Raw genomic sequence first — 24,304 nt, forward strand, 5'->3', positions numbered from 1 at the left:
TATCCATAAAATCATTTTAATGTGAATGCTTGATTCAGATAACCAAAAAATTCCCCAATAGTGGAGCAACTTGTTTCAAAGAACTCACAAGGGACATCCCTGGTAATAGTGTCAATTTCTTGGGCTTACTAATAAAGTCAACTTATTGTGATCAGTACTCAACACTTGGTGAAGCACTTAGTGAAAAGGATTGTAAATAGTCTAATGGTTTAAGTGTCCACTTGAATGAAATTATAGCCATAAGAAAAACAAGCTGCATAACCATTCTAGTGAGAATGGATGTTTCCTAACATCGGGGCAATCTTGGCATAAAGTGCATCTGTGAAGACTGAGGGCACCGTTTGAGAGACGCTCTTAAACGCATGTTGTTTGTGTAGCTTCTTACACCCCAGTTGTCTTGGGTTGTTCTCTGCTGATCTTTCTGGGACCAGTCCTATTAACTGAGCAAACTGAGGGCAAGGTGCCATGTGGGCCAGTCTAAAACCAGCCATGAGGGCAGACTTATTTATAAACCCACAGGAGAGGCTCCTGAACATGCCCCGCCATTTGACCTGGAACCAGGGTGAGGGGAGATTAGTCTGAAAGCACGGGAAGTCCTTAGTGGCCAACTGTGTTTCCAGTATGAGCCACTGCCCTTTCAGCCAGGAGGTGGCTATAAACTGATCTGCAGTGTGTCAGTGCCCTTGGACTCCTGGAAAAGGTGTGATGTCAAGGCACAGAGATTGACCTTTCAGCTGTTGTTTATGGAAGTTGGTTATGACTTGGACCATGGAGATCCTTTACTCAAAGAATATTTGTCAAGTACCTACTTGCCTGTCCAGAAGTGTTGTAGGTTCAGGTCTGTATTGGAGAACAAGAGAAGAAGGGTCTCTGGCTGAGGGGAACTTGCTTTCTGGTGAAGGAGACAGGAAAATAAATTGATAAACACATGAGAATTTTGTGTACTATGAAAAAATAAAGGAAGAAAGGGAAGGTTTATATAGTAGAAATATTTTTTTGGTAGAGGGCTCTAGGAGCAAATGAGAGCAAATGTGAAGTTAGATTTTTCAGGATCGATAAAAATCAGTTTCTGGGTACGTTCTTTGACATTTGTCCTAACACCGAGTTAGGATACTTTTCCATGGCAGAAGTTGGAGAAAACATGAGGCTCTCTCTGTGGTCTTGTCTTCCCTTTGTGCTGGCACATCACAACTCACACTGAACAGTGAACTCGTTCTCTAAGCGTTGCAGTTTTTCCATGGTTACTCTAGGTTGATCATGTTTGGCCCCTAACTTGGCAAAAGACTAGGTGGCTCAATTGTTCCGATAGATGAATTTAAAAAAGAAATTTTAGGATAGCTTTAAAAAAAAAACACAGCAAAGTTAAAATTGTATATGTTATATTTTTTAAAATAATAGCTTTATTGAGAATAATTAATATATCATTCAATTTCAATTGGCCTACATCTACATACAATTTAAAATGTACAATTTAATGATTTTTGGTAGAGTTGTAAAGCCATCACCATAATTAATTGGGAAACACTTTCATTGTCCTAAACAGGAACTCTGTACACACTAATATCAAATAGGAGTTACTCCCTATTCCTTCAGCCTGTCCTGCTCTCCAACCCTAAACAACCAATAATCTATGTTCTGTCTACAGAAGTGTCTAATTCTGGCAATTTCAACAGAGTTATAAAATAAGAAGCCTTTTTTTTTTTTGGTCTGGCTTCTTTCACTTAGCATAATATTTTAAAATCTATCTATTTTGTAGTATGTATCAGAACCTTTATGTTAGAAAATATTCATTGTATGGACATACCATATTTTCTTTGTTCATTCAACAGTAGTGGACATCTGGGTTGTCCTATTTTTTGCTATTATGAATAATGCTGCTATGGACATTCATACGCAACTCTTTGTGGCGACATGTTTATTTATCATGATTCTATACTTAGGAATAGAGTTACTGCATCATATGATGACACTACATTCAATCTTTTAGGGAACTTCTGGACTGTTTTTAAAGTGGCTGTCCATATTCTGCAGCTTTTGAAATGTTGTCTACTGATTTCTATGGGGAAAAGAAGCTTTTAGACACTCTGATAATTATTAGGGTTCAAATGTTAAATAGATTATAAGATAAAGCTAAATATTAAAGCATTTGCCTCATCTTCATTTGGTTTGAATTTTTAAAACATTCACCTATTTTCTTGAAACCTCAATTTTAGGCTCTCTAGCAATCATAGTTTTTTATTTTGGTTCCATATTATCAGTTTTAAGTTAAGAATTCAATTATCTAAGAAATTCCTCACATTTTCTCTTAGTACCTTAGGTCAGGTGATGATCAAAATTGACAGGAGATGATTTTCACTGATGATGATTAGATGCATTTTCCTTATAATCATTGAGTACTTAGTCTTCATCTGGCATGTGTGAGATGCTGAGTACTTTACGTGCTCTTCTCTACTTTAAGAAGTTCACTTTGTTAGTTGTGTGGTTAGAGGAACACTGTGAACTGTAAACAATTCCTATGGCTCATTTTCTATAAGCTGACCCTTGGCATATTGAGTTTGTGGCTTTTGGCATTCATTAGCTACAGACTTCTTTTAAAATACACCATTGGAGCCGCACCTAGTAAGTCAAATTTAATACAGATCATAATTCTCAGCACCACAGGAATTCCATTAGGTATTTCTTTTCCCAACCCATAGCAATGTTCATTTCTTGATTTATTTGATGATAAATTGTAACACCGTTGGCTAAAGAATCTAGTGAAAAACAATCTTGACCAGCCAAAGAAAAGTTGAACTAGTAGCCTTCCAAGAATTATATCTAAGTCAGAATACAATCCTGGAGTTCATTAAGACCACAGCAGACAGGAGATCTAAAGTGTTGTAGAAAAATTGGTGTGATGTGGAATGAGGTTGATGCCCGAGGAATAACAAAAGTCAACTTGATTAAAAAGTTAATTTTTGGATTTTGTTCATCTCTAAACTGGCCACCATACCTGCCTGTCACTACAGAAACTTCCTCAGTAAATTTCAATAACTGGTTTTTATGATAACACCTTAATGAACAGCATATATGGCATTAATCCTAGGCACAGTAAATTTATCAATGGGTAGTACTGTTCTCTTTTAGCTATAAACAGGAGAGGTGGGTCAGAACCTTAGTTCTTTGGTACACTCAGGAAAGCAAGTACTCATATTGCATGTACTGTGTATTAGCCTACAATAAGCATGTTTTTTTTCTGGCTTAATTAACACATCTTTGCAACTACCATGCAAGTTAGGTATTATTCTCCCCATTTTACAAATGAAGAAATAGACAAAGAGAAGATTGGAAACCTCATCAAAGTTACAATGCAAATTGGTAGCCTTGGCTTCAGGGATTGAGTTCTTGTCCTTGATGCCCTCTGCCTCTTCATTCAACTTCTTGAGATTTCTGTTTCTTCATCAAAATATTAGCAGATTAAATTCTACACTGAGTAAGAAGTTTTATTTGCTAATATTCAGGCTCCCTTTCAGTTCTAAGTTTCTGACTCAAATTTAGCAGTCTCAAAAGAAAGCTACTCATAGCGCTGGAGTTGTAGCTCAATGGCTAAGTGCTTGCCTAGCATGCACAAAGCCTTGAGTCCAATAATTCCCAGGACTGAGAAAACAAAACAACAGCAAAATCTGTTGTTATCTCAGTTACTTAGGAGGCTTAAAAAGGAGTATTGCAAGTTTGAGGACACACCTCAGCAACTTAGTGAGACACCTTTTTTTCAGAATAAAAGGGGTTGGGATATAGTTTTGTGGCGGAGTGCTTGCCTAGCATGTGGATTCCCCGGGTTCAATTTTCAGTTACACACACAGACATACACACACAGCAAAACAAAAACACTTGCATGACTGTGACTAAGGGAAATAATCAACACACAAAATATCCTAGGAATTAAAATATTCAGAAACAGCCTCTTTCTGTTTCCAAGCATGTCTGGAGGACCATGTTCAATGGAAGGAAATGCCTCTCATTATCATTGTATGTATGATTGGTTAATTCAGCCTTAGCCTGGTGAGCACCAGAGTCTGTATGCTTGATCCCAGCATTGATATTGTGGGTCATACTATGCTGTGGATGTAGAAACATGATGTTTTCTCTGAGTACATGGTGAAGGATTTGGTGGAAGGTAAAAGGGCTGTTGGCTAACTTCTATCTGACTTGGCTGTACACCTGCATCTGATAGGTATTTGCTTATTACTGCCAAAAGATATTGCTCTTTCTTCCTGAAGCTTTTTAATCCTAGTCATCCACTCTTGATTCTTCTTGACTAAATCAGGCTATTTCTAAATGAAACTGAAGCATTGGCTTTGCCAGCCACCACCACTCACTCTACTGGCATCTAATGGGTTTCCTTCTTTTTGTTTGTGTTGCATCTATTCTGTGATCTATGATCACTTATTCCAAACCACAAATCAGGAAACTGAGACTGACTTTTGTACCATTTTCAGGTGCAAAAGAAAGTTTGGAGTTATTTTAGATTTAACAATGCTGGAGTTTCTCAGAATTTTTACGATATTATCGGAACAACAAGACATAATATTTGGAATCAGAACTGTTCTAGAGGATTCTGCTGTTGTGAGGCACACTTCCTTAATTTCCAGAAATTCATTGTGAACTCACAGGAAACCTCCATGTCACCCTGGGCCTTTCTCTTTGCTAATCCCTATATTCATCAGCTGCAGTTAGTTCTCTTACCTGTCTATGATTTTATTGAATTTAAATGTTCATGATGATGCCGAATTTAAATGTTTATGATTTTTTTTTACCTCAGCTATGAAATCAGCCTTCTGAAGAGTCTCTCTCTCAATCCATTCTCCACCATGGCTTCGAGGAGTAATGATTTTTGAAATACAAATTCGACCATATCATTCCTCTGTTCAGCATGTATCCACAGTTCTGTTTTGCCTCCTAGTTAGCTTTAATAATGGAGATAAAAATGTTCATGATCTAAACCATCATAGAGGACATTTATTATGTTTGGTTAATCAGCATCCTGATTTGCTTTTGGATAATTACCTCTTGAACATCCTGTCTTCCCTCACCTCAGAGATGATTACAAGACCCCAGCCATGTCAGTCATACTCTTTCTTTTGGTCCCTTGAATCTTGAAATAAATAGAAACAAACAAACAAAAAGCAAAACAATAAATAACAAACAAAAGCAATAAAATGTTATTTTTATTAGAACTTGATTTAATTTGTGTGGTGGTAAACAGCCCAGAATCCAGTCAGAAGGACAGCCTGGGTTAAAATTCCACACATCTGTTTTTTCACCTGTAAAATGGGGCAATAGTGTCTACCTCCTAAGGCTGCTGTTATGAAAACACAGGGATACAGTACAGGTGAAGTGCTGAGCTCAGTGTTAGGTGGTTCAGTTCATTCTCCTTTAACTGCCTGCCACCCCAATCCAATATCTGCTCTCTTCTGGACCCTTTGTGGGCAGCAATCCCTGGACTCCCTCTCTGCTTGGCTTCTTCTTGGCTTTGGCCAATGGTGGGCACCATCAAGAAAACTGAGAGCAGAGCGAGAGGTGAGAGTATTCTCTCCAAACCAATGTTTGTTCTTTGTCTCTGACCATAAAGCTCTTTTTTTTTTTTTTTTTTGTACTGGGGATTGAACTCAGGGGCACCAGGCCACTGAGCCACAACCCTATTTTTGTATTTTATTAGAGACAGGGTCTCAAAGAGTTGCTCAGCACTTTGCTTTTGCTGAGGCTGGCTTTGAACTCAGAATCCTCCTGCCTCAGCCTCCCTAGCCATTGGGATTATAGGCGGTGCCACGACACCCAGCTAAACCTCTTATCTTTTCCCAATTCCAGCTTTCTTCAGGTGGTCCCTCCTTTGTCGATGCTCTTTTCCTAGGTGCTAGGTACACTAGGTTTTCCCTTTGTCACATAAGCCCCAGAGGCAGCTGCAGCTTCCTACTGTACCTAGTCTGTGGATGGCTCTTGTTTATTTCTTTAACCTGCCCGCATCTCCACAGATGGTAGGTTTCCCTTATTTAACTGTCTGGGATAAACTCTATTTCCTGTCTGGACCTTGATACTGTGCCTAGCAATTGCTTAAAAATGTAAATTATTATCATTATATATTAAATTATTAATAGTAAATGTTAATATTAAGCATTTAAATAATTAAATGTTAAAGCAAATAGATATTATTAAAATAAAACAGGGGACCTCAAGTACATATCATGTCTATAGTTGGCCTTTTCCCCTATATTTTTTAATAACTCCCAAGTACTGTGATGGAAACATTTAAGTAACTCTATGATGTGGTTTATAGGGACAGAGATAAAGCAAATCTTTCTATATTAATCTCCCTGAGGTAGAGGCAGATAGAAGTTAATTCATTCATAATTTTAGATGATGATGATGATGATGATGATGGTGATGATGATGATGATGAGGAGGAGGAGGAGGAGGAGGAGGAGGAGTAGTCCTGGGGATTTAACTCAGGGGCACTCTATGTGTACCCTTACTCCACTGAACTACATCTCCAATCCTTTTAAATTGTTTATTTTGATACTGGTTCTCACGAAATTACTGAGACTGGTCTAAAACTTTCTGTCCTTCTTTCTCAGCCTCCAGAGTTGCTGGGATTACAGGGGTGTGCCTCTGCACCCAGCTAAGATTATTTCTATTTGTATTAATTTCAGTCTATGTTCAAATTGTTATGAAACTGTTATGGAAACTGTATGGACTTACATTTCTTCCCTTAGGGGTATATTTTTTTCTTTTTAATTTTTAGCTTTATGAGTTAGCTACCATCTTCCAAATCACACTCAGGAAATCAAAATTATAGCATGTTGAATAGACAAATGTTGAATTGACCACATTTTCCAAAGAAATAATGTTTTCTTGCTGAAACCATGGAGTGAAGACTTTGAACTAACTATAAATTTGGGCTGGTGTGGATCTTGTACATAAAGTAGAAGTCATGCTCTTTTCCTTACGTTATGTATTGAAGAAGAGAAGAAAGCTAAAACTTAACATTTTGAACTGAAGAATTGTTTGGAATTGTCTAAATTATCTTTATGCAATACATCTAAAGCAGATACTGAGGTGGAGGCATATTTTTAAAAACTAGCACTGTTTCATAAAAAATATTCAATTCACTGGTCTTATGCTTATTTTTAAATAACTGTCACCTACTCCGACTGTGTTTTCACAAAAAGAAACTGGATCCATTTGTACATTTGAGCTCAATAGCTTGCCACTGAGAGTAAACCCTTCTCTCCTAATCTAACATGATTACACCACGGATCATGTAAGCTGAATATGCAATGCATGATTCCATGCATAAATTAAAAATGTGAGTCAGGTACCATGGCCCATGCCTATAATCCCAGCAGCTTCAGAGGCTGAGGTAGGAGGATCGCAAGTTCAAAGCCAGCCTCAGCAACTTAGCAAGGCCCTAAGCAAATTATCGAAACCCTGTCTCAAAATAAAAAATAAAGAAGGGTTTGAGATGTGGCTCAGTGGTTATGCACCCCTGAGTTCAATTCCCAGTACCCCAAATAATTAAAATAATGTGAGAAATGTCCTTGAACTTTCCTTGTTACAAGAAGGAATTTTCTCCTCCTCTCCTTCAGTTCAGTATGAGAACCTAATATATGAACAGCACTCCATTGAATCCTGGGGTACATCTGTGAACAAGCATAGCAGAGGCCGTATGCCTCAAGTGTGGACTCTGGACTCAAACTGCCTGGGTTCACCTTTTGTCTCTGCCACTTTGGTGCCCTCTGGCTCTGGGCAACTCACTTCACCTCAAAAAACCTTGGTTTCCCTTCCATAAGATGAGTAAAAAGTATGGGACTAAATAAGAGAATGCTTGTAATTAGAATAAACAGAGCTTGGCAGAGTAAAGCAACTAAGGAATTCCTAAGACCTGTTGCAGCAAAACAGTTACTGAGAGTATGGACATGCACCCATACGTTTTTCTCATATGGTCATTCATTCATTCAACAAATGATCTCTGAGCAAATTTCTACTCTGTTCAAGCTCTTTTGTTATAAGGAAGTATGAAGAACAGGCTAGACCTCACCTGCTCTCAGGAGGATATAGTTTTGCCTGCAAATAGAAAGCAAGCACCATCGACATGGTGAGTAAATGTGAGCACCTTGAGTGCATACATTGAGCACATGGAGAGAGAATGTGTGCCCTGGAGACAACGTATACACCAGGGTGTGTGTTGTTTTGGTCAAGGCTTTAAAACCATTCAATGCAAGTCAGAAAGAGGTGATATGGAAAACATGTATTTCTGTATACATGTACTCACATATATACACATAAACACAAGGGGACATCATGCCTATTCTATGTAATGATGTTTCTGATTTTAACTTTCAAGAGAATATAGTGTGAAGGTTCAGAGCATGATTCTCTGAAGCCAGGCTGCCTGGATTCAAATCCCAGTCTCACCTTTCATTGTCTGACTTGGAGCAAGTGATTCAACTTCTCTCTAGTTCATTTTCATTACCAGCAAAACACAGATGATAATAATAGTATTTACATCTTCGGTTCCTTGTGAAACCTCAGATGAGTTAATGTTAGCTCTTACCTGTCTTGAATCTGTGTGTGTGTGTTCGCGCGCGTGCATGTGTGTATGCATGTGTTGTTTCTAGGTATTGAAGCCAGAGCCCTGCATGCTAGGCTCTACCATTAAGCTATATCCCCAGCCTTTTTGTTCAGAGACAGGGTCTTGCTATATTGCCCAAGCTGATTCTCCTGCTCAGCCTCCTGAGGGGCTAGAATTATAGGCCTGTGCCACTGCCCTAGTCTCTTGAATAATTTTTCCAAGGCAAAATGGAAAGAGCATGGGCCCACTCCTTTATTTACCCATTGAGTGATTCAGCAAGTAATTTAACCTCTCCCAGTTTCAGATCCCTCATCTGTAAAACAGAGATAGCAATCCTTAATCACAGGAGATCACTTTAAGGGGTAAATGAGATAGCAGACATTGAAGAATGGCATTTATTTCTCTTCCCCCTTCCCCTAAGATTAAAAGTCATTTGAACTAGTACAGTATGATGAAAAGTAAAAGTTAGAAAAATTAAATGACTCTCCCTAGAATTACCAAAAAAAAAAAAAAAAGTAGTACTGGGCAAGGTGGCACATGTCTCTAATCCCAGTGATCTGGGAGGCTGAGGCAGGAGGATTTTAAGTTTGAGACTGGCCTCAACAATTTGGGGAGATCCTGTCATTAGATAAAATATGAAGGGCTGGGGATATAATTCAGCAGTAGATCGCCCCTGGGTTTTCAGTCCCCATTTAACACACACACACACACACACACACACACACACACACACACACACAGTGAAGCTTCAAGGTTAATTTTTAAAATATTTTTTTAGTTGTAGATGGAACTCAATACCTTTCTTTTATTTATTTTTATGTGGTGCTGAGGATTGAACCCAGTGCCTCACACCTGCTAGGCGAGCGCTCTAACATTGAGCCACAACCCCAGCCCTTCAAGGTTACTTTTAACATTCTGAAAAATTATCCTTTTAAATAAAACTCTGTAAATATAAAATAAAATGACTGACCTACTTTTATTACTTGTGGTCTTTTATCTTACTAGAGTGTGAGAGTATAAAATGGAATTTATTATTGAATGACTTATAGCTGTCTGGCTAAAGTTTCTATAGTTTTTACAGTTTCTATAAAACCTAAAGTTTATCTTCTGTAGTTATTTTTAATTTCAATTTTTAAGTACAATGTTTTTGTGGATATGCTGTTACTCATAAATAGGGGAAGAACAACGTGTCAAAAGAATAAAATAACTTAGGGAGGAAATCTTGGTCACCTGGGCAACTGTGGGACCCTGCCCTACTGATACCTTTCTCTGCTCTCTCTGCTTCTCCTTCCACACTGGGGTGAGGACCAAGGAGCAATTTGGGATTAATTTCTTTCTCTAAAGTACTGACCTAGCAAATAGTTCAGGAAAGGGAAACCTTAGAATATTTCACAAATTACAAAGTTCTCCCCGCCTCTAGCCCCGCCCAGTACTGGGGATTGAATCCACAGGCACTCTACCACTGAGCTACTCCCCAGCCCTTATTTTTTTTTTTTTAATTTTTATTTTGAGACAGGGTCTAAATTGTCCAGGTTGGCCTTGAATTTATAATCCTCCTGCCTCAGTGACCAGAGTAACTGGGATAATGGACATGCACTACTACACTTGGCAAACAAAGTTCTTAACAAATGCTCTATAATAAGAATAATGCCAAGGAAAGCATTAACTCCTGCTTTTAGGGCATCAGCTCTGTACCGATTCCTTCAAAAGCTTTGTCTCAGCCTTCTTTTCTTGCCAAGGCAGGCTCCTTTAGGTCCAGCTTATTTAATGACCTACCATTTCCTCTCACTCCATCTGGTTGAAAGTACATGCTTATGGTTTGGATCTGAGTGTCCCCCAAAAGCTTTTGAAAGGTTCAGAGGTGAAATGATTAGATGATGAGAGCTGTAACCTCAGTGGATTGATCCACAGAGAGGGATTAACTGGGTGATGATTGTAGGCAGGTAGGTTATGACTGGAGGAAATAGTTCACTGGGGTTTATACGCTGGTGAGCAGAGCTCTTTCTCTCTGCTTCCTGACCGCCGTGTTCTGAGCTACCTTTTTCTGCCATCCCCCTTCTGCCATGATGTGCTACCTCATCTTAGGCCCAGAGTTATGGAGTTGGCCAACCATGGACTGAACTCTGGAGCGGTGAGCCAAAATAAACTCTCTCTCCTCTAAATTGTCCTTGTCAAGCATTTTGGTCACAGCAATGCAAAAGCTACATGAACTTTGGGACCTGGTGAGAGGAACTGGACAGATGCTCCTCAGAGCAAGAAAACTAGCAATATTCAACTTACGTGACCCTCACCTTGCCAGCAGACCTTGCCTTTTTCATGCTGCTGGGAATGGATCTTTGGGAGCATAAGGAGGTGTTTTAAAAAATTTTTTTGCTCACCAAAAAATATTTTAAGTAAATATTTCAAGTAAAATATCATGGGATTTTCCCCCTTTATTTTCTCTTTTAGTACATAAAATGGCTTTATGCTCATTGTTACATATTCGTGCATGAGTGTGCGTGTATAAATACTGACCCGTAGAGAGGTGATTTAGTTTTTTTCTCTGCCAACCTAACTGCCCTTCCTCTCCCCAGTGATAGAGGCACTTCTCAAGCTTCCCCGGGTCAAATTCCATCTGTAGAGACAGTGTGGGGATTGGACTAGACCTCTGAATTCTCTTGAATGTCTCAGTGATTTGCTGCATTGTGACGGAACGATGACCTGTTACAGGACACAGTTTTTACTCTTCAGCCTGGCAAGTATCCCCTGTGCCAAGCAGCCATCACGCCACTGTCAGGTCCTATGCTAAGTTCCCCAGGCTGCCTTCTGTCTACGCATTCATGAAACAAGCCTGGCCCTGAAGCCATTTGAGTTTTCAACCCCTAGAGTCTAGCCTTACTCTAAGCTGTGAACTTGCCTGTGTGTGAGGACAAACTCATTTTCAGTTCTGGGTAGAAATGAGAGTGATGGCTATTTACTGCATCTAAAAGAGATCTGGAAAAAAATTTGGTGTGGGTAAGTGTAACAAGGGTTCACTTGATGCTTAGACTATATCCCTTGTGGCTCTGAAACTTATACATTTGTTTTCCTTTTCCCCCAATCTTCTTCCCTAAACTTCTCCTCTCTGATCTTCTCCTACCTGATCTCTCCTCCCTATTCTCATTTCCTCTGAATCACCTCTATAAAAGCCCCCCTGTATCTGTGGATAGGCAGAATCACATCTTTGGGACAGGAGTCCCCTGTGTTTCTTCTTTGTTAGCAAAGAAATAAACCTTCTTTTCATTTTTCTCAATACCTTGTCTTTGTTATTGGATTGGTGTTGAGGATGAGGATTGAGCTTTCAGTCGCATAAGTACATAGATTTCAGAAGCTATTTGGTGTGAAGAAATATTTTTCAAGTAGGGTTTTGTGTTCCTATCATAGAATTTCACATACATTGAGTGGTTTGACCATGATCAAGAAGACATGGGCTCTGATGTTAGAATCTATTTAGATCAAAGAAGCAACTTTCTACACTATCTTTTATTAAAGCATATACAAAAAGTTCATCAATTACCAGTGTACATGTTAACACATTATCTCAAATTTAACCCACCTGAGTAACTACAAGCTAGGTCAAAAATAGAATGTGATAAGCAGCCCCTATTAGGTCCACCTCCTCTTCAGAAATAAGTTTTTGATGGTGTTGACAGTGTTACCCCACCCTATTCTGCACTGTCTAGGTAGCCCAGATGAACTTCTTTTTCCTCCCAGGGGCTACTCCCTTGCTAGACAAACACTCTACCTTTGAGCTACATCCCCATCCCCCTTTGTACATATATATATTTGTACTGGGAATTGAACCAGGGAACACTTCTACACTGAGCCACGCCCCCAGCCTTTTTTATTTTTATTTTGAAACAGGGATCTGCTAAGCTGCTGAAAAATCACAAAGTTGCTGAGGCTCATCTTGAACTTGCAATCCAATTGCTTCAGCCTCCCAAGGTGCTGAAGACTATGACACTGCACTCAGTCCCATCCTTTTAAAAATATTTATTTTGAGATGGCTAAATTGCCTAGGCTGTCCTTGAACTTGCAATCCTTCTGCATCAACCTCTTGATTCACTAGGAGTACAATAGTGAGACACCATTGAACTTCTATCCCATCCTACTCTTGCTTATTTTTGAGGACAGTATTACTAAGAGCCAGAAGTTTCTCTTCTAGTGGGCTAACCGAAACCAGTGGGATTGAAGATGGCTGCTAGAGGAATCATCAGACAAATGCAAACTTCATTATAAATCCTTCTGCATGCTAAATGACACACCCCTTCATTCCATATGAGGTTCTTAATCGTCCTGAAAATGACCAGAAAGAATCAAGAAAGGAAGGGAAAGAGATAGCATGTAAATTTGCAGAAAATCTGCACCCATTTTCAGAAAAGGCATTATATTCCCTCCTTTATTAGCCCATCTTTCTCTCTCATTGCCTTTATATCTATAACCTTCCAATCCCCAAAAGAGAGGCTGATCTTTGAGCCTTTCTCCCTGCTTCTCCTATTATTGGTCAAGAATAAACCTTCCTCAACTGCCCAATTGAGCTCAGTCTTATTTCTATTTCCGCAACTCCAAGAGAGAAAAAGGAACCAATCTGGGGACAAAGATTGGTAACAACAGCATCACCTTTTCATTTGTATTCCATCCAGAAACTATTTGAGACCACCTCTCTCCAATTCTTACTGTAGTAATATATTCCTTACTCTTTCTTCCTTTTAGGGGAGGGGGACAAAACAAAAACCTGCTCATTTCCTTTCCCATAACCTGGAAGTCAGTAAATTGAATAGAAAGGAATGACATGGGGGAAAGGATGACCTTCACCATTTCTGTATTGTAGAAAAACCATGACAGGTGCAGCCAGATTTCACAGGCCTTTTTTTCTTTTCTTTTCTTTCTTTCTTTTCTTTTTTTAAATTCTCATCTCACACAGACTCCATGATGCAAGCAAGAGTCTGGGAATCTCATTCTGATGTTATAAGTAAGGAAACTTATAACATATAAGGCTCAAGAGAGTTACAAAGCTTAATCTGGCTTTCTGACATCAATTTTTTACAAGATGTAGTCTTTGTCCAGGTCTGAAATCAAATCCTTCATTGTGTAAAGGGGATACTCACTGAATTGGTGCATGGCTCTAGTCCCCTTTTTACTTTGAGTAAAAAAGCAGTGCTGCTTCCCAGAAAAACAGCGCGCGCCCGCGCGCCCGCGCGCGCACACACACACTAATACAGAAAGTGCCTATCACTGGAGTTGGGGTCCCACACCTGGTGAACCACGGGTATCTAGGAACTGTGTCCAGTTTGTTACAGTGATTTTTCTGTTGGGAATACAGCACACATCCATGTTAGCTCCCGTTAACCGCCAAAGATGGTATTGTTAGTGCAGTTCAGTCAACTACTGGGCAGACTGACCATCCTCATATGCAGTATCTCTCTCTCTCTCTCTCTCTCTCTCTCTCTCTCTCTCTCTCTCTCTCTCTCTCTCTCTCTCTCTCTCTCTCTCCTCCTTCTCTCTTCCCTCTCTCTGGCTGCCTCCCTCCCTCCCTCTCCTGTGCACTGCAGGACGCCATCCTTTCTAGCAGAGCTGTCACAAAAGACAGCACTTGGCATTTTTACTTCCCACTGCCCAGGAGTTCTGGTACCGGTTTCTCTGGATCACTGCCAGTTGGGTATACTGCTTTGGCCAGCAGGGCGCCAGGTGGCCTTGGAAGCCAGAGAGATGAAGGGGGACTTGCATTCATAGCCAGACTCCGGATCCCCACAAATGCACACGGTTCTTGGCCTGCAGGACTACAGCACACAGTGGGCGGCGACTGGGCGCAGTGGTGCCAAGGAACGCGCGCGTGTCCGCATGGAGAGGGCGCCTAGCCAGCGGTGCCCACCTCTCCTGCGGCCTAGGTGGTTCAGTGCTGGGCCCGGCCGCGGTCAGGCAGTGTCCTCCTTCCTCCTGGCCGGCCCAGCCTGGAGCCACGAGAGCAGGCGCAGCGCCCCTACCGCCCGCTTTTCTGCCTCCTTCTCCTCCTCCTCCTTCCCCCAGCCACCAGCGCAGTCACAACCGGTTCAGACTGGCCAGGGTGCCCGGCAAAGAAGAGAAACAAGGGGAAAAAACTGGGGGGAAAACTTCGCAGGGAGGAGGAAGAGAAGAAAAAAGGTGGAGCCCAAAGGAGAGGGCAGGCTCCCCAGCTCCATGTGGCCGCCGCCGCCGCAGGTTTCAGCGGGGGCAGAGGGCGGCGGCCCCCGGGACAAGGCGTAGCGGGACGGATTGCCCAATACAGCTGCAGGGGCCGGGTCTCGGGATAAATAGCCGCCCGGCCGGGAGCTGCAGGGGAGAGTGGCAGCCGCGGTCCCTACCGCACCATCTGCCCGGCCTGCGCCGGGTGCTGCGCCCCGGAGCCCCCTCCGAGGCCGGTACTCAGGTAAAGGGCTAGGGCTCGAGGGGAGGGTCCCAAGGGTGTGAGGCCGTTTCTGCTGCCTAGCCTCCTGGAGGCGAGAAGTCACTTCTCGTATGCACTCTGAGCAGTAGAAGGAGATGGCCACGACGCTGTCACCCGCGGACGGTCAACTTGTAACCGGTTTCTTGTTTGGGGTATGTGCTGGGAGCTGAGTGTGCGCGGTGCTCTCACGACCATCGCTAACACCCGGCTCTTGGATGGAGTGCTTCTCCGCGGTGAGCACATTTCCCAGGGAATCTGAGGGCTACATTGTGCGTGGAACAGGCAGAGAAAAAGAAAGGGGGGTCCTAGAGGGAGGACGGTGCCCCGGGATGGGGCTAGCGGCGTTATGTCTTAGAACTCCGGAGATAGTTTCTGGAGTTGGGGGCAGAGCAAAGGCGTGGGATCCAGATGGGCCCCCATTTCCTTGAGAGAGAATAGGCCTCTGGTCAGGATTGGGTTCAAAGAAGGTCCCCGAGAGAGTCGGTGTTGGGGCGCACCGGGTGCGCTTGGGCTGCTAGGAAAGCAGCACGCAGGGCTCAGGGCTGGCAGATTACGCTGGCTTCGCCAGGTTCAGCACCACCCGGGGAAACCCTTGGGCCAGCCGAGGAGCCCTGCCTGCTCCAGGATCTGGAGAGGCACTGGCACCTCTGCTACCTGACCACTCAGCGGAACTTGCTGCTTATGCCTATCTGTGGTTCCACCAAGGTAACAAACCCTGGCTTCAGAACCGCCCAGAGGCTTACCAGAGAGATGATAACTATTTTTAAAAACAAATCAGTGCTTTGCCTTCTAGGGATGCCAAATCTACCTGGCACAAACCATCCAGGAAATATAGACAGCATTCATACTAACTATATAACTTATACAGTAAGCTACTTGATATAACTTTCATTGGACAAATCTCCTGGGCTACCAGAGTTTGGAGATACATAGAAAATGTATATTGAAGCCAGGTGCAAGCCTGAAATCTCAGCGGCTGGGGAAGGCAGGAGGATAGCAAGTTCAAAGCCAGCCTCAGCAATTAGTGAGGCACTAAGCAACTCAGTGAGTCCTGTCTCTAATTAAAACACAAAAAAGGGCTGGGGATGTGGCTCAGTTGTTAAATGCCCTTGAGTTCAATCCCTGGTACAAAAAAAAAATTTGAAAATGTATATTGGCAGTACTGAGCATTGAACCTGGCCTTCCTCTTGCTGGGTAAGCACTCTACCACTGAGCTACAATCTTGGGCAATTTATCAAGATCTTGTTTCAGAATAAAAAATAAAAAGGGTGGGAGTGTAGTTCCCTGCTCCCACACACACCCTGGGTTCAACCTCCAGTACTGAAAAAAGAAAAAAAGAAAAACAAATCCTTAAGGTAGATAAAGACAGACCACTGAAGAAGCTAGAGAAGATTATGAAATGGAAGGACAGATTATACATTACATGATTACAGTCCCATTCAGGTAGTATGTAAATGCAGAAAATAGATTTAGTTTACCAAAACCAAGATTTTCTCTCCCTACAGTTTCTTGAAAGTAGAAATTAGATAATAAAATTCTTTAACCTGAAATCTTGCACCAACTCATATTTTTGGTTCCACTAAGCAGCTTGAGAGCATCCTTGGATTGTTCATTTTGTGAATAAGTTCTTAGGATGACAGGGGCCCTTCAGATCTATAGGATGAATTTCTGGAAGGGCAAAAGGTATGGTAAGGTAGTTCAGGACATTAGGAAATCTTTACTGGTTTTGGATTGGACTCTGGGAAACTGGTAGTGATGGTGGTGTGCATTGGTTGGTGTCTGAATCTATCTGGACAGATTGTAGAGTTAGGAGATAACAACTAGATGTGGTCAGATTTTCAAGTTTTACCTTCTCACCCCAATATTTAGAACCCTCAAATATGTTTTTTTTTTCTTTTCTACATTGAGCTTTATTCATAGAATGCAGGAGAGTGTAGAAGGCCTGTGGGAAGATGAAATGAATCGAGGTCTTGCTTGAGAAACTACAACTTTCCAGGAATGTATCACCTAGTGACTTAGAACCACCCCTCCTACCCCCACCCCTATTACTGGGGATAGAACTTAGAGCCTTAGGCATGCTAGGTAAGTTCCCTACCACTGAGCCACATCCTCAATCCCATGACTTCAATCTTTTTTCTTATTTTTAGATATACATGACAGTGGGGTTTTTGACATTTTGACATGTTATACATACATGGAGTGCAACCCATTCCAATTATGATCCCATTTTGGTTGTACATGATTTGGAGTTACACTGGTCATGTACTCACATATGAACATAGAAGTTACATCTGCTTCTTTCTACTGTCTTTCGTATTCCCATTTCCCCTTCCTTCTCTTCAGTCCCCTTCATCTAATCCAAAGAACTTCTATACTTCCCCTTTCTACCATCCCTTGTTAAGGGTTTAATTTTAATTAAGGATTGCAGCTGGGCATGGTGGTGCATGCCTGTAAACCCAGCAGCCCTGGAGCCTGAGGCAGGTGGATTGTGAGTTCAAAGCCAGCCTCAGCAAAAGTGAGGCACTAAGTAACTCAGTGATACCCTGTCTGTAAATAAAATACAAAATAGGACTGGGGATGTGGTTCAGTGGCCAAGTGCCCCTGAATTCAATCTCTAGTGCTCCCACACTCAAAAAAAAAAAAAAAAAAAGGATTGCAAAAACACATAGTTTTTGAGCTAGCTGATATTTTATTTGGGAATTCCCCCCATCCACCCACACACACCAATGAATTCTCTATGGATAAAGGAATTGAACTCTAACTTAATATTGAGTTTAAGAGAAAGAATGATCCTTTCTTTTGATGACTTAAGCTAATGGGAAAGATAAACATGTTTATTAAATATTAACAATACAAGATAGTATGAATGGAGTCATAGGACAGAACATCAATGGGCTGCTGTTGGATGACAAAGAAAAAGAGAAGTTCATTCATTAAGAACTGAGAAATATTTGTGGTGGGTGCAGCATTTCAGCTGGGACTTGAGAAGGGAGCTCCCTGTTATAAAGTGGCCACTGGAATGAGAGTGGCACAGAGGTATGGAAGTCTGTTGTGATCCAAGGAAATGGAGCAATTTGAAGTGGGTGGAAACTGGAATGTGAGCTAGATAATATTGGGAGGTAAAATAGGGGTAAAGTATGGAGAACAAGAAAAGTCATGCTAATAAGTTAAAATGTGACAAAAATTATTATAGTCATGCCAACAATCTTAGCATCCTTTACCTCCTTTTGACTTTATATTCAGTTTTGTAAGTTTCCCCCTAAAATGAACAAACGGTTAAAATCTCAATGATGTTTGCTTCCTATCACTATAAAAAGGGAATGTGTTCCAAATAGCCTTCAAAACTTTATTCATATCCAACAGTGCTTCCCCCCAAGTTGGCAATCTTATGGTAGAATAACTTAGCTGATTCAAATTGTGATAGGGAAACATCTCTATTATCTGTTTCAATCGTTAATAGTCATAGTGTTTATTAAACATACTTATGTAAGGGGAGCCACTTATGTGATGTTACCTAGGGAGATATTATTTTTATTTTAGGCTGAGAATTTTGATAAGGCAACTTAATTAAGTGAATGGTAGCACAGGAATTTGAATCCAAGCCATCTGCTTCCAGAGCTGATGCTTTGAACTGTTGTGCTCTCACTAATAAGGGTGTCATACATGGTAACCTTTATTAATAGCAGTTAGAACTTGGGCCTGGTACCTGCAGGAGTATTCCTCCATTTCTTTCTTGGCATCCTCATTCCCATCATTCAGATCAATTTCCCTCTACACATTCAATAATGGAGCATTTTTCAACATCTTAACACTCCTTAAAACTATTTTATGATCTGACTTGGGAGACTGAGTCAGGAGGATCAAAAGTTCAAGGACAGCCCTGGAAACTTAGCAAGACTGTGTCTAAAAGTAAAAATAATAATAATAATAATAATGTGAATGGCTGGCGATGTAGCTCAGTTATAGAGTGTCCCTGAGTTCAATCCCCAATACTGAAAAAAAATTATTATATGATCTTATACTTTAATAAGCCACTCAAAAGAAATGAACTCTTCGAATAGAGACAGGATATGGGATGAGAAAAACATTCACAAATGTGATAGCTTCAAATATGTGTACAAACTAGACAGATTCTCTGGAAGATTTCAGTACTCTCATTATTCCCCCAATGTACCAGATACTTTTCTATTTCAGCATCCCATACACATCAGTGTTATGTCTTAATTTTTTTTTTATTTTGAAGGTGTACAGCAAACGTACTAGTTGTACATAGAATACTAAAGTGTGTTCAGATAACAGTCTGGACTCCACATGATCGTGTATAAATTTATATGAAACAGAAGAGGACTTCAGGGTCCATAGCATCATCATGGATTTCTGTACCAGAACACCACTCCTTGGCCAGGCTTTGGGGAGGGTTGTATGGAAGACAGATAAGCTATAGCAAGGGTCTGTCAGCACAGAGAGCATGTCAAGAATGTGGGAAGCAGGTAGATGATGATGCCCATCTGTATCTGTGTGGATGACCCTCATTTTGCCTGTGGTTTAACTCTGTTAAATTTCTGGACCTTTCCAGCTGTTCTCAGACTCTGAATGATTTACAAAGCCTGCTGCCTTCTCATCTGAGCTTGAGAGCAGGACTTAGAAATAGATGACAGTTCACTGGATGGGTAAGAGATGTTGACACTGGTTTCTGCCCCCACGTGACATCTTTAAATCTGTCTCCTTGTGTAAATCAAACGAACATGATCCATGGTGGCAAGTTCATGAGGTTCACCCAAGTGAGACACCGTTTTGTAAATGAGCAAAGGAGCCTGAGGGTGGAAGCATGAGGGTGGTGGGAGAAGGCACAAATGCAAACTCCAAATGCAATTCAGTCTTGGCCCTTTGTCAGGGAGATTTTAGGAAGTAGGAAGAATTGGAGAGAATAAGCCTCATCCATTGAGGGCCAAGGTTACTCAGGTCCAATTAATTGTTATATAAAAATGATAGCCAGTGTTAATATACTGATTTTTTGAGTGAATTCTAAAATTCAGATTTTTATGAGAAATCTTCTTTTATTTTTTTCATGTTTTTGGAGATGGGGGTCTTACTAAGCAATTTGCTTCCAGAGCTGGTTCTTTGAAGTATTGTGCTGTCACATAACAAGTATATTACACATGATAATCTTTATTAAGAGTAGTTAGAATTTGGACCTGGTACCATAGGAATATTCTTCTAATTTTTTTTCTTTGCATCTTCATTCCTATAATTCTGATTATTTTCCCTCGACATATTTAATCCTGGGACATTTTTCACTCTTAATAAACCCTAAAACTCTTATATGACCCTGTACTTCAGTGACGCATTCAAAAGAAACTCTTAAACTCTTTGGGAAGAGAGAGGATATGGGATGAGGCCAAGGTTGGCTCCAAACTTCTGGGTTCAAACAATCCTGTTATCGCAGCCTCCCAAGTGCTGGGACTATAGGCAAAGCACCACCACCCTTGACTGAAATCTTTCAGTTTTAAAACATTGGCAATTTATTCAAATTTGCTAAAAACAAAAACAAAAGCATTAGCACTGAGCAGATGAAAACACACAGACACACATTACACACACACAGAGACACCCCTAGAGATGAAATTGGCCTTAGTGTTGCCAGTCTTTGATTAAATGATGTCCAGGGTCCCTTCTGGCTTCAGCTTCTATGACCCTAGACCAAATCCGCTTTATCTCCAATCTATCTTTCCTTTTTGCTGAAACACGTTGGTCTTGCTCCCTGTATCCAGAGGGTAATATCTTTGGAGGAGCTCTTTGGCAAGCATGTGACAATCTACAAAACCTTCAAGGTCAAAGGATATCCTTTTCCCATGGCCATACTGGTGATAGAATTTAGAGATTCCAGGAGTTAACTCATGTTAATTATCCCTTTCAGGCGCAATAGTATGGTTTAATTCCAGGACCCAGAGACCCAGAACTGGTTCTCTAAACATTTTCCTTCCTGCCTCAGAGTGAAATAATAAACTGCTAAGAAATTGATCCTGGTTTCCACTCGGACCAAGTGTATTTGTACACTTGGCTCATAGTGCTCAAATCTTCGTCATGGCTGGAGATGCAGCTCAGTGGTAGAGCCCTCACTTTGCCTAGCATGTATTAGCCCTGGGTTTTTATTTTGAGACAGGTCTTGCTAAGTTGCTGAGACAGGCCTCAAATTTGCATTCATCTTGTCAACCTCCAGAGTTGCGGGGATTGCAGACATTCACCAGTGCCCCCAGGGGAGCTGGGTGTTTAAAGGTAAAAATATCTAATGTAACGTGGATAAAATATGGATTTATAAAATAAATATTTTTATTTATAATTTTTGAATAACATCACAGTTTCAGTGAAGGAAACGATACACTTCCTGAAGGTCAAAATGATCATTAACGATTTCCTAGTGTGCTTTTAAACAATAAATGAGATTTAAAAAAAGAATTAAAACAAAAACAAAACCCTCTGCTCTGCTCATGGGAAAATAGTGGATGATGATGAACAATGGGAGGATTTGAAAAGTTGGAAGCACAATTAAGATGATCCAAGAACTTCAGTTTGGAAGCATGGGTCTGGTAGCAGCTGGGCAGATGAACTGCATCAGGGAGAGAGTGGAAGCAGAGGACCCATCAGTAAGTAGGTGGCTGTGACAGGCCGAGGATTTGTGGAGGAGATGGACAGGAAGAGTATGGTACAGAGCCCACTGTCTGAAGGACTGGGATTCTGGGACGGGAGGAGCCGGGATGCCATGAAGAGGAGGCTTTGTGCTTAGGCTGATGGAATTAGGTGATGTTGGTTTCCAGATGGAATTCAGGAAGAGGGATAATGGACATGTTGAGTGTGAGGGGCCTGAGAACATCCAGGTGAGATCTCGACATGGACAATGGTGAGAAGGTGGCTGGAAATATGGCTCTGGAGTTTTGAAGAGAGGTCAGAGCTGGAGATCTCAGATTTCTTGCTTTGCTTGTTTGCCTGTGATCTTACTGGAGTTAGAGCTTGGGAGGGTCATATGTGAGAGTGAGTTAACAAAAGCTACTGGGGAAATTTTGATTTGGGGGGGCTTGTTTGGTTTTGTGCAAAGAAGAGGTGTAAATAAATAGTGTTAGGCTTGAGTAGACTGCATTAAGAAGGTGCAGGGCAACACCATAACAAGGACTTTTTCTTGTTTGGATGCATTAGAAACCACAAGATACTGAGTTGAGGAAATGGAGGCAAATAGAGTATTCTTTCAATTTTTTCTAAGAAAACATTTAAAAGATTCAACCAGAGGTTCAGTGGCTTGAGAGGCTGAGGCAGGAAGATCACAAGTTCAAAGTCAGCCTCAGCAACTTAGGGAGGCCCTTAGCAACTTAGTGAGACCCTGACTCAAAATAAAAAATAAAGAGAGCTGAGGATGTGGCTCAATCATTAAGCATTCCTGGGTTCAATTCCTGGTGCATGCACACACACACACACACACACACACACACACACACACACACACAATGCAACTATAATACAATATATAACATTTACTAAATCTTTATTCCAAGCAGTGAGCCTAGTGTTTTGCAGCCATGTTTGAAATTCCAACAGGCTAGTGCAGACTTTTCTTTTTTCTTTTTAAAGGTGGTATGGGCAGTTGAACCTAGGAGCATTTTGTTTTTCTTTGTTTTTAGACAGGGTCTTGCTAATTTGCTAAGGCTGGCCTCAAACTTGTGATCCCCCTGCCTTCTCAGGCTCCCAAAGCACTGGGGTTACAGGTGTGAGCCACCATGCCCAGCTCCAGCATAGATCTTGATTGTTAATACAAACATGCTCATGTGGAGCAGGGACCTTGGAATAGAGTCCTTCATTTCCTGTTTGATACACCTTGAGTTTGTACACCTGTTTTCTGAGAACTGGTTTGGAAAGGAAGATCCTGAACATCTTTGGAAGAAGAAAGGGGTCTCTTTGAGTTGGATAGAGAGAGGAAAACTGGGGCATGAATGATGTAATGGCAAAGTTGACATGCTTAAGAGACAAAGCAGTTGGTTTTAAAGTCACAGGTAGCTTTTGTCAATTTTGAAGATTAATTTTCATCTTCATTTTACCAAAAAGAATTACCATTGGTAGTCTGGGGATTGTGTTGTGCTTTTTGCCTCCTGTGTTTTTACAGGAGAAATTGTCAGAAGGCATGAAATGTAGTAAAAACATAGCATGAAAGCACTCTCAAGAGCAGGGGAGAGAGTGGGCCCTCTTTAAGAGAAGAGAGAAATGTTGTGGCCTCTTTGTTTCCTAGGGGTGTGTGTGGGTGTATGTGTTTTACTAAGGATTCAACCTGGCACTTAGCCACTGAGTTACATCCCAAGACCGTTTTTAAAATTTTATTTTGAGACGGGGCCTTTTGAGTTGCCCAGGTTGGCCTTGAACTTGTGATCTGCTGGCTCAGCCTTCAGAGTCACTGGGGATTACACACTGAGCCACCATGCCCTGCATGTGTCCTACTATTGGAAGTCTTAAATTTACAGAAAGTCCCACCCAGGTACCACCTGTCAGCTTTTGACTTACAGTAAGCTTACATCAGATTTTTAAGTTCTCGCTGTGCTTGTTCTTACCCACACATGCCCAAGCAAAACTCATGGAGGAGGTGGGATTAAAATCATATGCTAAAGATGTAAAGGCAACTCTCAGTCACCTTGGTGTGCACTGACTTGTTCTAATTGGAATTTGTTTTTACAGATTTTTACGGTAGGTGGCTTTGATCAGAGTCATAAAAGTCTCACCTCTAGGGTAGCTTGTGTTCTTATCAGCAGGGAGGAATCTTACAATCAAGAGCCTTGAGAGATACAGCTCTATGGATAACAGGTTGTTGGCCAGGAATGTAACCTGTCCTGTTGACTTAAGTCAGAGCAGAGCCAGAATGGCCTTAGGTAAAGAGCTTTTTAGGAGAAAGCATGTGGTGGGTGGCTGTGGTAGGCCCAGTCTGTGAATCTTCCCCTGAACGTCATGCCCACCCCCAGGTCTTTCTGCTTCCTATCACAAGCATCCTGGTGACTGTTCCGCAGTGTCTGCAGGAAGGATGCTCATGAGCCTTGGGGCTTCCTGCACTGAAGAGAAAAAGAAGAAAGGAAGAAGGAGAGGGAGGGAGGGAGGGAGGGGTAGAAGGTTGATGGGAAGGAGGGAAAGAAGGAAGAAGGAAGGGAGAGGGAAGGAAAGAAGGAGAGTGGGAGAGAGTAGGGAGGAAGGAAAGGAAGGAAATGAAAGAAAGAATATGAAAGCAA

The 24,304-nt window shown here is 41.4% G+C and overlaps 1 protein-coding gene and 1 long non-coding RNA gene across 6 annotated transcripts in view; one reads left to right on the top strand and one right to left on the bottom strand.

Annotated features, from left to right (window-relative positions):
* Nucleotides 1–1,748: 1,748 nt before the first annotated feature.
* LOC144376001 (uncharacterized) lies at nt 1,749–14,438 on the bottom strand. The gene is made up of 3 exons (XR_013435988.1): nt 14,259–14,438; nt 5,047–5,134; nt 1,749–4,946 (listed from the first exon to the last, which is right to left on the bottom strand). It is a non-coding gene; the product is annotated as an uncharacterized LOC144376001 (long non-coding RNA).
* Nucleotides 14,439–14,729: 291 nt separating this feature from the next.
* Slc16a9 (solute carrier family 16 member 9) overlaps nt 14,730–24,304 on the top strand; it is a 55,883-nt gene continuing 46,308 nt past the window's right edge. The window contains exon 1 of one of the 5 annotated variants that reach the window (XM_078041796.1): nt 14,730–15,032. The gene's annotated coding sequence lies outside the window, so the exon portion shown is untranslated. The other 4 variants (XM_078041780.1, XM_078041800.1, XM_078041783.1 and 1 more) reach the window with 4 other exon arrangements.

This window comes from Ictidomys tridecemlineatus, chromosome 1 (assembly GCF_052094955.1).
Source record: "Ictidomys tridecemlineatus isolate mIctTri1 chromosome 1, mIctTri1.hap1, whole genome shotgun sequence".
NCBI lineage: Eukaryota > Metazoa > Chordata > Mammalia > Rodentia > Sciuridae > Ictidomys > Ictidomys tridecemlineatus.